Source organism: Mobula birostris, chromosome 11 (assembly GCF_030028105.1).
Source record: "Mobula birostris isolate sMobBir1 chromosome 11, sMobBir1.hap1, whole genome shotgun sequence".
NCBI classification, from domain to species: domain Eukaryota; kingdom Metazoa; phylum Chordata; class Chondrichthyes; order Myliobatiformes; family Myliobatidae; genus Mobula; species Mobula birostris.
The window spans coordinates 100,560,914-100,580,319 of NC_092380.1; the positions used below are offsets into that span (position 1 = coordinate 100,560,914).

The 19,406-nt window shown below is 42.9% G+C and overlaps 1 pseudogene; it reads right to left on the reverse strand.

The window, feature by feature from the left end:
- Positions 1-1,495: 1,495 nt before the first annotated feature.
- On the reverse strand, positions 1,496-13,403 carry LOC140204691 (uncharacterized; annotated as a pseudogene).
- Between the last annotated feature and the right edge of the window lie 6,003 nt (positions 13,404-19,406).

Consider the following 19,406-nt stretch of genomic DNA (forward strand, 5'->3'; position numbering starts at 1 on the left):
TGTCCGGCCACTGAGAGACATGGACGAGGAAATGCATTTCAAATATTTTCGGATGTCGGCAGGTAGATTTGACGATTTGGTTCATGTCTCCAACCATTTATTTTGCATCAGTGTACGCACAGTAAACTCAGAGACTGGCAATCACCATTCGAGTTTTAGCTTCAGGTGCAAGTCAACAGGCTGTAGCAGCTAGCTACAAATTGGCGTCAAGCACAGGGTCCTCCATAATTTTGGAGGTCTATAAAGCTTTATGGAAAGCATTGCAGCCAGAGTTCCTTCCCTGCCCTTCAGTTGCCCAATGGGAAGCTATTACAGCTGATTTTTGGCGACTATGGAACCTTCCGAACTGTGTCGACAGCATAGATAGAAAACACGTGAACATCAAGGCACCGCCGCACGCTGGGAGCGACTACTACAACTACAAGGGCGCATGCTCCATTGTCCTGATGGCTACCTGCGACGCCAGGTATCGGTTTACCATGGTGGACGTAGGGGGATACGGATGGGAAAGTGACGGAGGCATCTTCAAGGAGAGCAGATTTGGTTCTATGCTGCTTGAACACAAACTGAACCTGCCCACACCAGCCAATCTTCCAGGAACAGGAGTCAAAATCCCGCATGTAATCGTTGGTGTTGCTGCATTCCCCCTACACAACAATCTCATGCGTCCCTTTCCAGGTATGTCACAGATATTGAATTCAATGAGAATTAATGTCATGTAATTTCATGTAATACTGCTTGCTTTGTGTGATTATATATATATATTCCCCTAAATGTTTGTAGTGATCACAGCTACATTGGCACATAATGATTTCCTATTCATTAATACTCAATGTTTTATGTTTTACGTTTTGCTAAATAAGGATGAACATGACCATGACAAAGCAGATGTATAACTACTGTCACTCCAGAACCAGGCGGGTGATTGAGAACACGTTTGGCATTTTGGTGGCAAGGTGGAGAATCCCCGGTCGCCCACTAGAATTCCTGCCTGACAAAGCAGTGAGCATTGTCAAAGCTTGTATTGCTCTACACAACCTCCTGGCCTACACTGATGAAGCCCACACTCCTGTGAGCAGATACATCCCTGCTCATTTTGCAGACTCGGACGCTACAGCGTCACCTCAGCCAGGCGAGTGGCGAAGAGTGGTGGCAGGGGACACGAATCTTTTGGAAACTCTAGATCCTCATTAGCCTTCAAGGCACCATTCCACAAGAACTGCCCTTGGTGTACGGAAGGACCCGATGGCCCTCTTTCAATCACCCCATGGAATTTTGCCATGACAGAACAACGTAGTGTGTCGTGACCAACTTAATCAGTAAATTGTAAGGACATAAAATAAATGAACCTATAAATAACATGTAGCTGTTTGAATAAAAAAATAAAGGCCTGTTATAAAATCAAGTTGTTATTTATTTGCAGTAACATGCACAATATTAAACAAGGTGCAAAGTGTTATATATAAAAAAACAAAATAATAAAATATGCAATTGTTCATTGTTTCTGCTGCTGCCTCTCAAGTAGCAGTTTGTAGACATAGAACATTGTCCGTGGCCTGTGCTCCTCCGGCAGCCTCCGCAGCATGTCTGCAACTGCTCGTTCAAACCTGGACAGCTCATCATCTTCTTTCAACGGTCTATGTTGCAGTTCCACCCTACGTTCATCCAGCTGGGCGACCTGCTTCTGAAACCAGTCACCATGTTCTTTCCTCTTCTTCTTCTGTGCTACCCTTGGGCTGGGGGGGCAGAGGAGCTGGGTGGGGGGGACAGAGGAGCTGCCTCACTACTTGATAATGATTCTGCATGCGAAGATGGAATGTCTGGTGGTTGGTTTTCCTCAGCAATTGAAGAGGTGGACAACCCTGAGGTCGACTCATTTCCATCCTGTGATTATGAAAGAAATTGCAAATAGTTTAAGTTAGTCTTTGTAATTATACATAGAGGTAATATATGCATTCAGTGTCTGCACACGGATTGGCATAGCCATGAAAACAAGAAATGGCATATGGCTACATTGGCAGAATACTGATTATTGCGCTTGCATTATGAGCAAGCCAGATACAATTAAAGCCTATTACATATTACATTTTTCTTTCACGGAAGCATTATTTTTGCGCAAATCAATATGCCGTGTTTACAACTAGACAGTATTGCTAGCTTGCTTGCTAGCCCAAACACTTACAACAACATAGAGGTTTATGATACAAAGAACGTTATATTTACCTTGTTGTCATCATAATTTGACTCTGTTTCCCAGTGCTTAATATGTGGTGCCAGCCAGGAAAGAAACAAATAAAACACCGGCGTTTTTTTTTCCACCTGGGTCCCCGCTCCTCTTGGAGAGTCTTTTCCGGACGCGCACGTACTTGTCCCTCAAGTTTTTCCATTTCTTTGTGCATTCCATGATGTCCAGACCGATGTTTTTGGAAATTTCTTTCCACGAATTTGATGCCATTTGGCAGTCTTTATAGTCTGGCGATGAAGAGTCGTACAAATGTACATATTTTCAGACTTCCTCAATTAACCTCTCCTCGATTTGGTCACGCTCAACTCACGTTCTTCTTCCCTCTTCCCTCTCAATTCTAAAATGACGGAGAGAAAGAAGCCACCGGAAATGCGTAGGAGGAAATGTGATGCTACCAAGCGGACCAATCACAGTTGTTGCGGTCTGCGTCACCACAACACTTAATTACATTTTTGGAGAGGTGTGTGTCAGGCTACGGCGTAGGGTACGGCATAGGGTACAGTGTAGGGTATGTGGCCTTGCCGTACCTACAGCGTACATTTGACGCAGAAGTATAAATTGGCCTTAATGCAGGAGTTTCCAACCTGGGGTCCATGGATCCCACGGTTAATGGCAGGGGCCCATGGCTTGAGAAAGGTTGGGAACCCCAGCTGTAAAGTATCTGTGCAGTTGTGAACAATGGTCCAGTGGGAAGGAGATTGCTCTACCACTAGCTACAAAGAGAAGTATGAACTGGGACCATGAGATGGCCATTCAGTGCCTCTTAGTTATTCTGTCAATCAGTAAAATCATGTCTGATCCATGTCATGACTCGACCTACCTGCACCTTTATCCTCTTGGAAATAAAACAATGAGCTCATGCTCTTTTGTGCCAAACCCTGTAAAATATCTGGGTGGCAACTCATTTAAACACTAATTACCTCACCGTCCAATATTAACACACTCAATGGCAACGGATTCCAGATTTCTTTGGAGAGAACTTCCAGTTACATCATGGAATAGTTTGGAGCATAGAACAGGAGGAGAAAATTCAGCTCAGTGAGTCTGTTCTGCCATCCAAATAGTCTTGGCTGGCCAGCATTTTAACTTCAGATCCAAAATGCAGGGTTCTTAACAGTGTGGAGAAACAGAGGGAGCTTGAGGTTCATGTCCATAGATCCCTCAAAGTTGCAGTGAAAGTTTATAGTGTGTTGGCTTCCTTTATTCGGGGGATGAATTCAAAAGCCCTGAGGTAATATTACAGCTCTATAAAATCCTGGTTAGATCACACCATGAGATCAAAAACCATAAGATAATGTTAGGGCAGTTGGCCCATTAAGTCTGCTCTGTCATTCCACAATGGCTGATTTATTATCCCTCTCAATTCCATCCTCCTGCCTTCTCCTCGTAACCTTTACACTCTTACTAATCAAGAATCTATCAAACTCTGCTTTAAATATATAGCTATGACTTGGCCTCCACAGCCTTCTGTGGCAATGAATTTCCACATATTCACTACCCTCAGATTAAAGAAATTCCTTCTCATCTCTGTTTTAGATAGACGTTCCTCTATTCTGAGGTTATGCCCACTGGTCCTAGACTCACCAACTGTAGGAAACATCCTTTCCACTTCCACTCTATCTAGGCCTTTTAATATTCGACAGATTTCAATGAGACCCCTCTTCATTCTTCTAAACTCCAGTGAGTCCAGGCCCAAAGTCATCAAATGCTCCTCGTATGGTATCCGTTTCATTCCTGAAACTTCCTCTGGATCCTCTTCCATGCCAGCACATCTTTTTTTTATTAAAAAGCCCACATTGGAGTATCATATTCAGTTCTGGTCACCTCATTATGGGAATGATGTGGAAACTGAAGAGAGAGTGCAGAGGAGATTTACCAGGATGTTGCCAAGATTAAAAAGTCTTCTGAAGGTAGGTTGAGTGAGCTCGGGCATTTCCCTTTGGAGAGAAAGAGAGGTGACTTGATAGAGGTGTACAAGATGATAAGAAGCATAGATAGAGTGGATAGCCAGAGACTTCTTCCCAGGGCAGAAATGGCTCATATGAGAAGGCATAACTTTAAAGTGTTTGGTGGAATGTTTAGGGAGACGTTCAAGATTTTTACTCAGCGAGCGCTAAGTGTATGGAATGTGCTGCCAGGGTGCTGGTGGAGGCAAATACATTAGGGACATTAAAGAGACTCTTAGATAGGCACATGGGTGAAAGAAAGATAGAGTGTTATGTGGAAGGGGAGGGATATCTTGACCTTGGTGTAGGATGATGATCTGTTCTGCCACTGGCTACAGGATACTTTTCCAAATGCCCATTCCCTTTCCATGAAGATGTACTTTCTGACTCTACTCCTGAAGAACTGACTTTAATTTTAAGGTGATGCCTCTTTGTTTCAGACTCTCTCACCAGAAGAAATAATTTTTGCAATCTTTTATCTGATGCTTTACTACCCTGATCAGACCTTCTGCTCCAAGGACCAATCATCCCCTTCTAAAGGAAAAACGAGAGGCAAGAGACAAGCGCAGGATCCACGGCCCAGTCTGTAATGAAAGTTGTCTCACTTCGACGGTTGTGAAACTCGGAATCAGTTCGAGAGTAATGTTTCATGACATGGAAAGGGCAACAGCAGTAGTTCACTTCCATTGCAGTTACAAATTCAGTTAACACTCAACTATTCAGCACACCATAAAGTAACACTTGCGTGTACATGGTGACTTTAACCAATGCAGGTTTTCCCAAGTGCTTTAGAGCCATTGAAACCCTTTTAATAAGCTATGTTGGAAACATGTCTCCTAAGGCAGATGACAAAGGTTCAACTTAATATCCTATCAAAATGATTATGTCCCTGTAAGTGCATCATTGATTAAATAATGAATGAATAAAGCTTGTGCTAATGATAGCTTTCAATAGTTGTACAAGGAAATCTTTGTGATAATCACAAACAGGGAATCATTAATCACCCACATTTTACCTGTTTCTGAGTGACTAGTAATTTAAGGAATTATGAAAAGAATTGCCTGATGCAGATGTGAAATTTGAATTGAGAAATTGATGTGACACTCTCTTTGTCTTTTGTCTGACTTGCTCCCTTTCATAGGAAGTAAATCGTTTGACCTTTTACTGTGTTTGTTTTAGTTACTGAATGAATTTTCCTCCACAGCCGTTTCCTCTGATCTGGCTGACTGACTTTATCAGGTCACTGGCTCTTTCAGAGGAGTTCTCCTTCTGTTTATTTGCCCTGAATCCCTCGTATTTTGATGCCTGTAAATTATGGCCCATCCTTTCCTCCAAACCCACTTAGAGAGTGCTGCAGATTTTTCGTGCTCAGGTTTCTTCAGACAAAACAATCCGGCAAGCAAACTCCTGTGTGATCACACTCGAGCTGGCTTGCCAAGATGAACTCTGCCTAGATATATACATAGTGGTCCTCTGACAGGCTATTTTATATAGTTGTATCACATTGCATCTGAGTGTTTTGTGAAAAGTTGTAATCCAGCGCGCTGTAGTGAAGGCTCTCGTGCATGCTTTAGGGGAGATTTGTCTCTTAGATTATAGAACTCTACAGCCAAAGAATAGGCCCCTTGACCCATCATGTTTGTCCAAACAGGATGCCTCATTTTAACCAATCCCATCTGCTTGGTTGGTGTCCTTTAACTGAGTCCGTGCCCTGCTCATCAGTCTGTCTAAACACCCCTTAAAGATTGCTATTGACCTGCCTCCATCACTCGCATATTGGCACTGCTATAGATGCACGGTGGAGAGTATCCTGATTGGTTGCATCAGAGCCTTGTATGGAAGTACCAATGCCCAGGAGCAGAAAAGGCTACAGTAAGTAGTGGATAGTGCCCTGTCCATCGCAGACAAAGCCCTCCCCAGTACTGAGCACATGCCAAGGAAAGCAGCATCTGCCACTGAGGACTCCCGCCATCTGGGGCCATACCCTCTTCTCACTACTATCATTGGGCAGGAGGTATAGGAGCCTTAGGTCCCACACCACCAGTTTCTGGAGCAGTTATTGCCTTTCAACCATCAGGCTGTGGATAACTTCATTCACTTCAATTCTGATCTGATTCTGCTAGCTATAGACACACTTTCAAGGACCCTACACTTCATGCTCTCTGTATTTATTTATTCGCCCAATTTGTCTTCTTTTGCACATTAGTTATTTGTCAGTCTTTGTTTACATACAATTTTTCATGAATTCTATTATATTTCCTTATTCTCCTGTAAATGCCTGCAAGAAAATGAATCTCAAGGTTGTATATGGCAATGTATACATACTTAGATAATAAATTTACTTTGACTTTGGCTTGGACTACACCTGGCACTGCATTTTAGGTATCTACCACTCTGTGTAAAACAAACTTGCATTGCAGGTGTCCTTTAAACCCGGGGTCTACAGACCCCTTGGTTAATGGTAAGACTCCATACCATAAAAAAGGTTGGAAACCCCTGCTTTAAACTGTTCCCCTCTCACTTTAAACCCATGCCCTCTAGTTATGATGTGTGCTCTTTGATCGATTCCAGCTTTCGGGTCATTGTACTCCGCACTGTAACTCTACCCCTTTGATAACTTTGGTTTTTTTTATCAGATTTCAGTGCTGGTAAATGTTTAATCATTTGCACAATGAGCTCTCATCCAACTTACTTTTACATTTGCACCCATTGTTTCTTGCTCCCGTTTTATTTCCAGGATGATGATATTGATCTCTGAGTTCATTGTGTTGAATCCTGGGATGAAGGGGCTGGCGTACAAAGAGACGTTGGGAAGATTATCTAAGAAAGGATGTGCTGGCGTTGGAGACGAGGCTCATAAGAATGATTCCAGGAATGATAGGATTAATGTACAAGAAACATTTGATGGCTCTGGGCCTGTACTCACTGAAGTTTAGAAGAATGAGAGGGAGATCTCATAGAAAACTAACAAATATTGAAAGAATTGATAGAGTGGATGTGGAGAGGATTTTTTTCTACAGTTGGTGAGGCTAGAACCAGAGGGCACAGTCTCAGAATACAAGGGTGTCTCTTTAAAATAGAGATGAGGAGGGATTTCTTTAATTGGAAGGTAGTGAATATGTGGAAATTCATTGCTACAGATGGCTGTGGAGGCCAAGTCATTGGATATATTTAAAGTGGAGGTTGTTAAGTTCTTCATTAGTAAGAATGCCAAAGGTTACAGAGAGAAGGGAATGAGAGGGTTAATAAATCAAAAATAGCAGAATGGTGGAGCAAACTCAGTGGTGTGAGTGGTGTACTTGGCCCTGTCTATCATGAAAACCAGACTGTCTTCCACAGACTCCATCTCAGCTTTCCCACACCCAGCATAATCAAGGACCCCTCCCACCTCAGTCCTTCTCTCTCCTCCCCTCTCCCACTGGGCAGAAGATACAAAAGCCTGAGACCATGAACTACCAACTTCTATCCCACTGTTGTCATAGAGACAAAGAGTCATTAAATAGGACAGCACAGAAACAGGCCCCTTGGCCCAGCGGGTCCTTGCCGAGGAAAATTCCCATTTACGCTAGTTTCAGTTGCCAACGTTTGGCCTATATCCCTCTAAACCTAGGGTACATGGACCCCTTGCTTAATGGTATTGGTCCATGGCATAAAAAAGGTGGTAATCCCTGCACTAAACCTTTCCTGTTCATGTACCTGTCCATTTCCTCCAAGAGGACCATAACCTCTTCATTGGGTTCAGAAGCTTGTGTGCCTCAATGACCTGGAGAGTTATGTTGGCTGTATTCAGGTCTTTATGCTTTGGCTCTTGGTAGGGTCACCCATGCCAAACAGGTGAAAGAGTGGAGGACAGACCGGAGATGTCACTGGTCATCTGGGTTTGGGGGTTCAGCTCAGGGCTAACAACACTGACTGGTAAAACAAAATAGTTATGGAACCAGCAATGAAGAATCCTTCTACATCTGAGTTTGACGGTATTCCTGAGTCTCCACCCAGGCCCTACATGACTGTCAGTAGTGAAAGCTACTGAGACAATGAAGGAAACTCTGAACATTGCCAGAGGTGGAGGATTCATTGCTGCCATAAATGTCAGCGGAGTAACAGGCAGTAAGTACCTGTCTTTTTTATCTTGTTAATGCACCTGCCGGAACCATGTCCTGTGGCAGCTCATTCAGCTTTGGATTTTTCCTTGGGGTTTACTCCCCATGTGTGGGTATAGCCACAAGGCAACAGAGGTTTGAAATCAGAGATTTTCTTCTCCCAGATGAGCTGTCAACCACAACTGACGACCCCTATCTGCCTGAAGCAGCTGGTTTTAAGGCGCCAATAACCTGTCTCCTGTCAGTAGAAATGGTTCCGCCGGGTTTAGTAACTAAGCCACACGTAGAGACCAGGAGCTAGGCTTGGCTGTCAGAGGCTATTTGAGACGTACGTCATTGGGAGCATTTAATAGGTGGTGAGAGCTTATCCCCTCTACCTTCTCCCCACCAACCACAGCTCTGACAGCCTCAAGCAACCACTTTCTTTGTAACTGTAAGACTATGTATATTCAACACTGTGTTTATCTTTTTACTACCTTGGAGTATATGAACTTTATGGATGGTAAGCAAACTATATATTGGTACATGTGACAATAATAACCCATACCAATTCCAGTCGAGGAATGAAAACAATCTTATTGAAGACCAGAGGATTGAAACATAGGTTTCTGAGGAACATGGACAGAGTGGATGCTGAGGAGACATTCCTCTTACTAGAAATTTCTGGGATTGTGGTTAAAGTTTCAGAACAAAAAGTCAACTGTTTACTGTGGAAATAAAGAGGAATTTCTTTTCTCAGGAGATTGTGAATCTGCCAAATCCTCCACCTCAGAGAGTTATGGTGATGAGTTCATTGTGCAAATGGGGGGCTGATGAACATTTAAAGCACAAGAGAGTTTAAGGTTCAAAGTAAATTTATCATCCAAGTCCGTGCAGTATGTGTCACCATATACTATCCAGAGATTCACTTTCTTGCAGGCATTCACAGTAGAATAAAGAAATACAATAGGATCACTGAAAAGCAATACAGAAAGACTGACACACACCACCAAAGACATACATCTCCAAAGGGAGACTGGGAAGTGGATTCAAGGCCGAAGTCTGATTGTACTTTAGTAGGAGAGTTTAGGATCTGAGGGTACAGGCTCAGAATAAATAAATGCATTGGACCTAACTCTAATCGCACAGTCGACCACAGACAGAAACTCCAGAGTGAAACTGGAAGTGGGAATTAATGTGGCCTACCACCAGAAGCTCAGGGTCTCTCCTGTAAACTGAGTGCAAAGCAATCATCCGATCAGCATTGGGTTTCTCTATTGTAGAGAAGCCACATTGTTAACATGGAATGGGGTATAGTAGATTGGGAGGAGTGCACAGGAATCACTGCTTCTTTTGGAGAAACTGGCTTCCTTGAATGAGGGAAGAGAAGCAGGTTCAGGAACAGTTATTTCCCTTCAAGCAAAAAGCTCCTAAACCAGAGCAGATAACTTCATTCACTTCAACACTGAGCTGTTTCCATAACCTACGAACTCACTTTCATGGACTCTACAGCTTATGTTCTCAGTATTATTTGTGTTTGTTGTATTTGCACAGTTCGTCTTCTTCAGTAAATTTGTTTTTAGTCTTTGTGTAATGTACCAGTGATTCTATTATATTTCTTTGTTCATGTGAATGCCAGCAAGAAAATGAATCTCAGATCAGTATATGGTAACATACTGTATATGTATTCTATTAATAAATTTATTGTGAACTTTGACCTTTGAACATTGAAAGGACATACATGACCTTTGTTCAACAGCTTCATGCTTAGCTGGAATTGAAAAACATATATTCCTTTAATTTTTTCATATTTCCATTTATGAGTTGATCATTATATTCAGTAATTTGCCGAACTCTGATGTTAGCCTGAATATAACAGAGAATCAAATGAGTGAGTGGGGGATTGAGGGCTGTGTGGAGGGAGTTAAGGAGCAGACGGGAAAAACTGAGTCAAACTGAAATGATCCTGCTGTGAACAATGTTCCTATTGTGTTTGGTTCTGGTCGCCTCATTATAGGAAGGATGTGAAAGCTTTCGAAAGGGCGCAGATGAGATTTACCTGGATTAGAGACCATGTCTTATGAGGAAAGGTTGAGTGTTCTAATGCTTTTCTCTTTGAAGCAAAAGACGATGTGAGATGACATGACAGGACATGATATTCTCAATATAGAATAATATTCTCAATATACAGTACTGTACTGCTGCCACAAAGAAAAACAAATTTCATGACATATGTGAGTGATGATCAACCTGATTCTGATACGGGTATCTATTGTGGACAGAGAGTGGGAAGGAGTCAGGGAGAGGGGAATCATGGTTGGAAAAAAGGGAAGGGAGAGGAGAGGGAATGGGATGCAGCAGAGAGACATCATGTAATGATCAATAAACCAATTGTTTGGAATCAAATGACCTTGCCTGGTGTCTCAGGACTGGGTGTGTCCCTGCATTCAACACATCATTCGCTGCAACGTCTGTCATCTTCAACAGGATTCAACCACTGGACACATCTTTACCTACTTTCCCCCCTACCCTCTCCACTTTTTGCAGGGATTGCTCCCTCCATGATTCCCTTATTCATTCGTCCCTCCCCACTAGTCTCCCTCCTGGCACATACTCCTGCCTCGTCCCTGTGCCGAAGACGCTGTGCCCCAGCGGCCTCAATGACTACAGACCGGTGGCATTGATCTCCCACATCATGAAGACCCTGGAGAGACTTGTTCTGAAGCTGCTCCGGCCTATGGTCAGGCCACACTTAGATCCCCTCCAGTTCGCCTACCAGCCCTGACTAGGAGTTGAGGATGCCATCATCTACCTGCTGAACTGTGTCTACGCCCACCTGGACAAGCCAACGAGAACTGTGAGGGTCATGTTTTTTGACTTCTCCAGTGCGATCAACACCATCCGCCCTGCTTTGCTGGGGGAGAAGCTGACAGTGATGCAGGTGGATGCTTCCTTGGTATCATGGATTCTTGATTATGTGACTGGCAGACCACAGTACGTGTGCTTGCAACACTGTGTGTCCGACAGAGTGATCAGCAATACTGGGGCTCCACAGGGGACTGTCTTGTCTCCCTTTCTCTTCACCATTTACACCTCGGACTTCAACTACTGCACAGAGTCTTGTCATCTTCAGAAGTTTTCTGATGACTCTGCCATAGTTGGATGCATTAGCAAGGGAGATGAGGCTGAGAACAGGGCTACGGTAGGAAACTTAGTCACATGGTGTGAGCAGAATTATCTGCAGCTTAATGTAAAAAAGACTTAGGAGCTGGTGGTAGACCTGAGGAGAGCTAAGGTACCGGTGACCCCTGTTTCCATCCAGGGGGTCAGTGTGGACATGGTGGAGGATTACAAATACCTGGGGATATGAATTGACAATAAATTGGACTGGTCAAAGAACACTGAGGCTGTCTACAAGAAGGGTCAGAGCCGTCTCTATTTCCTGAGGAGACTGATGTCCTTTAACTGCCGGACGATGCTGAGGATGTTCTATGAGTCTGTGGTGGCCAGTGCTATCATGTTTGCTGTTGTGTGCTGGGGCAGCAGGCTGAGGATAGCAGACACCAACAGAATCAACAAACTCATTTGTAAGGCCAGTGATGTTGTGGGGATGGAACTGGACTCTCTCACTGTGGTGTCTGAAAAGAGGATGCTGTCTAAGTTGCATGCCATCTTGGACAATGTCTCCCATCTACTACATAATGTACTGGGTGGGCACAGGAGTACATTCAGCCCGAGACTCATACCACCGAGATGCAGCACAGTGTCATAGGCAGTCATTCCTGCCTGTGGTCATCAAACTTTACAACTCCTCCCTTGGAGGGTCAGACACCCTGAGCCAATAGGCTGGTCCTGGACTTATTTCATAATTTACTGGCCTAATTTACATATTACTATTTAACTATTTATGGTTCTATTACTATTTATTATATATGGTGCAACTGTAACGAAAACCAATTTCCCCCGGGATCAATAAAGTATGACTATGACTATGTACTCCTGCAAATGACTGAAATGGTATACCTGCCCATGAACACTGATTTCACCTTCCACTATTCCCTCTTCTTATATATCCCCCCTCTGGTCTTTTATCTCTTCTCCTCACATGCCTATCACCTTCCCCAGTTTTCCCTCTTCTTCCCTTTCTCCCATGGTCGACTTTCCTCTCCAATCAGATTCCTTCTTCTCTAGTCCTTTACCTTTCCCTCCCACCCGGGTTTACCTAACACCTTCTAGCTAGTCCTCCTCCCCCGCCCCCCCCCCACCTTTTTATTCTGGCGTCTTCCCCCTTCCTTTCCAGTCCTGAAGAAGGATCTTTGCCCAAAACATTGACTGTTTATTCATTTCCATTGATGCTGCCTGACCCGCTGAGTTCTTCCAGCATTCTGAGTGCGAGGACAGTGAGCACCTTTTCACTCTGCTGGGTGCTGAACTGAGGCTGAGGCTGCGGGCCCGCTCTTGCTCAGGGCTTCATGTCTGAGGACTCACTTTCATTCTGAATGCTTTTTCTAAATTGTTTGCACGATTTTTCCTCTCTCCCTCTCTGCACATTGAGTGTTTGTCAATTGTTTAAAGTGGGCTCTTTTGGTTTTTGTGGCTGCTTGTAAGGAGACGAATCTCAAGGTTGTGTAATGTATACATACTTGGATAATAAATGTACTTTGAACTTCCCCAGTGCGGAAATGAATAACACATTAAGGCATGATGATAAGGAAGGTATATGGGGGATGTCAGAGGTAGTTGTTTTTATACAGAGAGTATTGTCTGCATGGAATGAAGATACAAACGCTTTACAGATAGCTGTAGGAATTGAATCCTAATACAAGATAACTGGTGCTGTAATAGCTTTACACAGCACTCTATGCCATGCAGCCCCACTTAACAATCTTATCCTGCAAAATATACTCAGACACTTACTACTACCTCCACACATATTACACATACTTTCCAGCCTTTTAGTCATGACAGGAACATTATACATAAGCAATTCAGGTTCATGACTAGCGAAGATTTAGAGGAATGTGGGCCAAATGTGGGCAACTGAGACCAGCTTACAGTGTGTGGACATGTTTCAGAGCCTTATTACTCGAAGATAATGTGATTCTGGTGAACATACTTGCCTTTCTCGACCATGTCCGAGGATAAATTAGGACAGAGGAAACTGTACTGGTGATCCTCTTTATAAAATTATTTTAGTTATAAGATTAAGGGCGGGACCCACAGTGGTAGATAATCATTGGAAAGAATAGGAGATTTGGTCTGTCACCTAAAACACTTCCAAATTTCTACAGATGTAGTGTGGAGAGTACTCTAACTGGATGCATCACTATCTGGTATTGGGGTGGGTGGGGGAAGCTACTGCACAGGATTGAAGGAAGCTGCAGAAAGTAGTAAACTCAGGCAGCTCCATCATGGGCACCGGCCTCCATAGTATCCAGGACATCTTCAAGGAGTGATGCCTTAAAAAGGCAGTGTCCATTACTAAGGACCCCCATCACCCAGATCATACCGTGTTCCCATTGCTACCACCAGGAAGGAGGTACAAGAGCCTGAAAACGCACACTCAACAATTCAGAATAGCTTTTTCCTCTCTGCCATTCATTTTCTAAATGGACATTGAACCCACGAACACAGCCTCACTTTTTGACTTTCTATTTTTGGACTAATTTAATTTAATTATTATATATGTACTTACTGTAATCCACAGTTTTTCTATTATTATGTATTGCGTTGTGCTGCTGCAGTGACGTCAGCACATTTCACGATACAGGCCAGTGATATTAAACCAGGTTCTAATTCTGAGTTGTTAATTGAGTAGTTGTGACTTACTGATGTTGAACACAGCTCAATATTTTTCAAATGAAGGTACGACAGGTCTGCAAACACCATCAAACTCCGAATATCAAATTTCAATAGACCTTACGGAACCCATCGGGCAGCATAACTCAATGAAGAAAGTGCAGAGGACAGGAAGGAAGTCCGTGGGAATCAGGCTTAATGAGAACTAGCTTGAGGTAATGAGGGCAGTTTGTGGACACCATTTCATTTAGTTTAGTGTACTTTCGTTGTGATTTATAGTTCAGGCAAGATGGTGAAAACTATTTAGCTTTTCTAAACCTTTCTTAGGTTAGAATTGTGAGTTTAATTGCGACAACGTTCTCTTTTTCAGAATATAATTTCTCCCAAGGCCTAAAAGTGAGAAAAAGAAACAAAGAACATTGAACAGAAGGTAAACAGCTGAATTCTGTCTTCTTTGTTGCTTTACCTTAATGAGGTGGTAACAGGGTGGTTATATCGAGCTCTTACATTGCATGTAGGTACTGGGTACTGTAGTAGATTAGCACATTGCCCTTTCACCTCTGGGGTTTAGAGGTCGTGTTGATGGGATAATAGCTTCCTGTCATTTTGCTAGCTGCATGGACCGACAGGAAATTAATCTGGGCATTGTCATCCAAGCTCAGTCAATGAGAGCTTCCAGAACAATTTTATATGCAATCTGGCAAAACAAAAGGCACCATTTTTCAGTCTCAATCAGGGTGGCCAATGTCAAAGTGGCATGGATACAGGAACAGGGAGGTGAAACTAAGGCTCTGAGCTCTGACTTGTCAATGTATCGCAGATTTGCAAAGCCAGAAGGAAAAGGCTCTCATTAAATGCAATAACTAAAACAATATGTGGCTACCTTTTGCACACCTTACTCAGGACCCTTGAATTTTGGACCATTGCTAGAATGCTTAAGACCGGCCTGAAGTGGGTGAAACTTATGGAAGGCTCTCTCTGTCCAACAGGATCTGAATTCAGATTCAGATGCAGGTTTATTTATCACACGTATATCAAAATATAGAGTGAAATGCATCATTTGATTAACAATCAGCACACCCGTGGATGTACTGGACAAGTGTCACCACACATTCTAGCACCAAAATAGCATGCCCGGCATGCTTGGCAGAACAACACAGATCACAATGAAACAGAACACAACAAATGACAAAGCAACAACAGCAAAACAAGCCCCGTTTCATTTTTCAGCAGACTGCAAAATGAAATGGAGTATATTACACCTGGTGGCTGCTTTATTAGATACACTTTACACCTGCTGGTTAATGCAAATATCTAATCAGCCAATCATGTAGCAGCCACTCATTACATAAAAGAATGCAGACATGGTTGAGGTTCAGTTGTTCAGACCAAACATCAGGATGAGGGAAGTAATGTGATTTAAATGACTTTGACCATGGAAAGTTTTTGGTGCTGGATGGGTTATTGAAAATCTCAGAAAATACAGAATCTCCTCAGATATTCACACATAACAATGTTTAGAGTTTACAGAGAATGGTGGGAGGACCAAAGAAAAATTCCAGTGAGGGGCAGTTCTGTGGGCAAAAATGCCTTGTTGATGAGAAAGAGCAGAGAAGAATGGCCAGACTGGTTCAAACTGACAGGAAGGTGACAGTAACTCAAATAACCATATGTTAATACAGTGTTGTGCAGAAGAGCATCTCTGAATACACAACATGTTGAACCTTGAATTGGATGGACTACAGCAGCAGAAGACTAAGTGGTACCTAATAAAGTGATAATGAAGTGTATATTTCATTATATGGAACCAGGGATCAGCCATTCATTAACAAGGTAGTACTGGTGGGCAATTTTTTTCTCTCAGGGGATTGCAAGTATTTGTAATACTGTTACCTGGAGAGCTGTTGATACTGTCATATTGAAAGTTGAACATATAAACTAGAGGAGAGTTAAGATAATGGAGATTGGACAAGGGAGTGAAGATTTCTTCTCTTCTTCTTTTATGATCTTGTATTCAGCCCCCTTACCTTATAATGGTTCATCTTAAGGTAAACCAGCTGAACAGCTGTTGAAAATTTGCTCATGTTAGATATGACCTGCAAAACATCATCAGATCCTGACTGGGAATGCTCTCTCCACACCAGCTACTTGTGCTGATGAATATCTAAAGCATTTTTTGCTTTCACCTCAGTATACAGTATTTATGTGCCTCACCTAATTTGTGTTTGAATCCTTTGAATTTAATATCTTTTAAATTTAACACCAAAAGACCATGAGATCTCGGAGCAGAATTCGGCCCTCAGCCTACTGAGCCAGCTCTGCCATTCTGTCATGGCTGATTGTCTTTAACCCTGTTTTCCTGCCTTCTCCCCACACCATTAGCTGTAGAGTCGCCGCCCAAAATGTCAACTGTTTACTCTTTCTCATAGATACTGTCTGGCCTGCTGAATTCCTCCAGCATTTTGTGTGTGTTGCTTAGGAACCTACCAATCTCTCCCTTAAGTAGACTCAATGACTTGGCTTGTGTAGGCCTCTGTGGTAGTAAATTCCACAGATTCACCAGCATCTGGCTGAAGAAATTTCTCAACTCTTTTCTGAAGAGACGTCCCTTTATTCTGAGGCTGCGCCCTTGGATCCTAGACCTACTAATGGGAACATCCTCTTCACATCCATGGTGTCCATGCCTTTCAGAATCTTGTAGTTTCAATAAGATTTCACCCTCCCATCCTCATCCACATTAATCCTTCTGAAATCCAATAATGACAAGTCCAGAGCCACCAAACAGTCCTTTAAATTTTATTTACTTAGAGATACAGCATGGTAATAGGCTATTCTGCCCTAATGAGCCTGCACTGCCCAATTATACTCATGACCAATTGATTTCCTAACTCATCTATACATCTTGGAATGTAGGAGAAAACTGCAGCACCCAGAGGAAACCACGCATCAAGGGGAGAATGTATAAACTCCTTACAGACTGTGGCTCCACATACGTTAGGCCTTTTATTCCTGGGATAACAGAGTCTGAAGTAGCTCACTGTTTCGGAGAAAAGATTACACTTCTGGCATTATGTGAAATCTTCCACTGATAATCTGGATATATTAGCAGGTTAACTCTGAGTGTGGCTTCGGCACATTCCTCAGGCTTGGGAACACAGCCCAGTCTCACCATCCCTCATGCTGCAGCCATTAGGCTGTATGTGATTACATTGACTTCTGTGGCACTGCCACTTTATTCTGCAGGAAACCAAGTGATGATCTCACGTAATGTGCTGCCAAACGCTGGGTGGCAACTCATTTAAACACTGCTCAGCTCATTGATCATTTCAACACCCTTGGATTCCACGTACCTTTGGGGGAAAATTCCACCCACACCTGAGCAGTCAAGCTTGTAGAGCAATTAGGACCATAAGATCAGTATTGGGCTATTAAACCTCTTGAGTCTGCTCTGCTATTCAGTTAGACTATGGATAATCTGTATTTTAACACCATCAAGCCTGTAACCCTTAATAATCTTGCCAAATCAAATTCAGCTCATCTCAGTTTGAAAATTGCCTACCACTTTGTCTCAAAAGTTTCCTATAGACGAGGGTTCCACATTTCCTTGTATACACTTTATTTATTTATTCAGATACAACATGGAGTAGGGCCTTCCAGCCCTTCCAGCTGTGCTGCCCAGCAAACCCCGATTTAACCCTAGCCCAATAATGAGACAATTTATAATGACTAATTAACCTACCAACTGTAAGTCTTTGGACTGTGGAGGAAATTGGAGTACTCAGAGGAAACCTGTACGGCGATGGGGAGAATGTACAAACTCCTTACAGGCAGCAGTGGGAATTGAACCCGAGTCGCTGGTACTGTAAATCGTTGTGCTAACCACTATGCTACTGTGTCGCCCTTCCCACAGGCAAGTAGTCATAGTCATACTTCATTGATCCTGAGGGAAATTGGGTTTCGTTACAGTTGCACCAACCAAGAATAGAGTATAAATATAGGAAACTATAACCCCTGAATCTGGGCATACTAGCTATAGACTTCTGTCCCATTTTAAGCTGCAGAGACTAACAGATTACTGTTATGAGGCTGCAGTGCTGAATATGTTTTAATTCTTTTCCCAGCATGTTTGGAGTTGAGATGTTATGCTGAAGTTATATAAGACGTTGGTGACACCACATTTGGAGTATTGTTTTTAGTTCTGCCCACCTATCTACAGGAAATATATAAATAAAATCAGAAGTGTGCAGAGAAAATTTAACAGCATGTTGCCAGGACTTGAGGGCCTGAGCTGTAGGGAAAGGCAGAATAGGTCAGGACTTTAATCCCTGGAGCGTAGGAGAATGAGGTATATGAAGTTATGAGGGGTATAGACTGGATAAACGCAAGCAAGTTTTTTCCACTGAATTTGGGTGAGACTAGAACTGGAGGTCATGGGTTAAGGGTGCAAGGTGAAATATTTAAGGGAACATGAGGGGGACCTTCTTTATTGAAGAAAATATGAGGGTGGTGAGAGTGTGGAACGAGTTGCCAGTGGAAGTGGTGGGTCTGTGTTTGAGTGTAATATTTAAGAGAAGTTTGGATAAGTACACAAATGGGAAGGGTATGGAGGACTGTGATTCTGGTGTGGGCCGACTGGACTAGGCAGAACAGAAGGGCTTGCTTTTGTGCTGCAGCATTCTGACTCTATAAGATTTACTTTAAATCTTGTTTACAATTTTGGCTCAGTGGTATATTCCGTCTTGAGTGGCAGAAACAGTGTGCAGCTTCTGGTGAATCAGAGCAGCATTGAATGGAATTCTGCACAGCTGAAGATGGAGCATTAAACTAAATCTGCCAACATAGATGGAAGATGAAGAACTCGGAGAACCATACATCATACATTATCATATAGTGGTTAGTGTAATGCTATTACAGTGCCAGTGACCCAATTTCAACTCCGCCAGTGTCTGTAAGGAGCTTGTATGTTCTCCCTGTGACTGGGTGGGTTTCCTCCGGGTACTCTGGTTTCCTCCCACATTCTAACAATGTATGGACCAGAAGATTATATTGCCACATGGGTATAATTGGGTGGCATAGGCTAGTTGGGTCACAAGGGACTACAACTCCAATAAAAATAAATAACAACAACAATAATAATAACAATAACCAAATCCAGGAGTTTTCCCAAAGTGTCCTAGGTGGCAATCTGACGAAGGGCCTCAACCTGAAATGTTGACTTTCATAAATGCTGACTGACTAGCTGAATTCCTCCAGCACTTTATATGTATCGCTCAAGATTTCCAGCATCTGCAGAATGTCTTGTGTTTACGGTGTCTTGGTCCCCAAGGGGAAAGATTT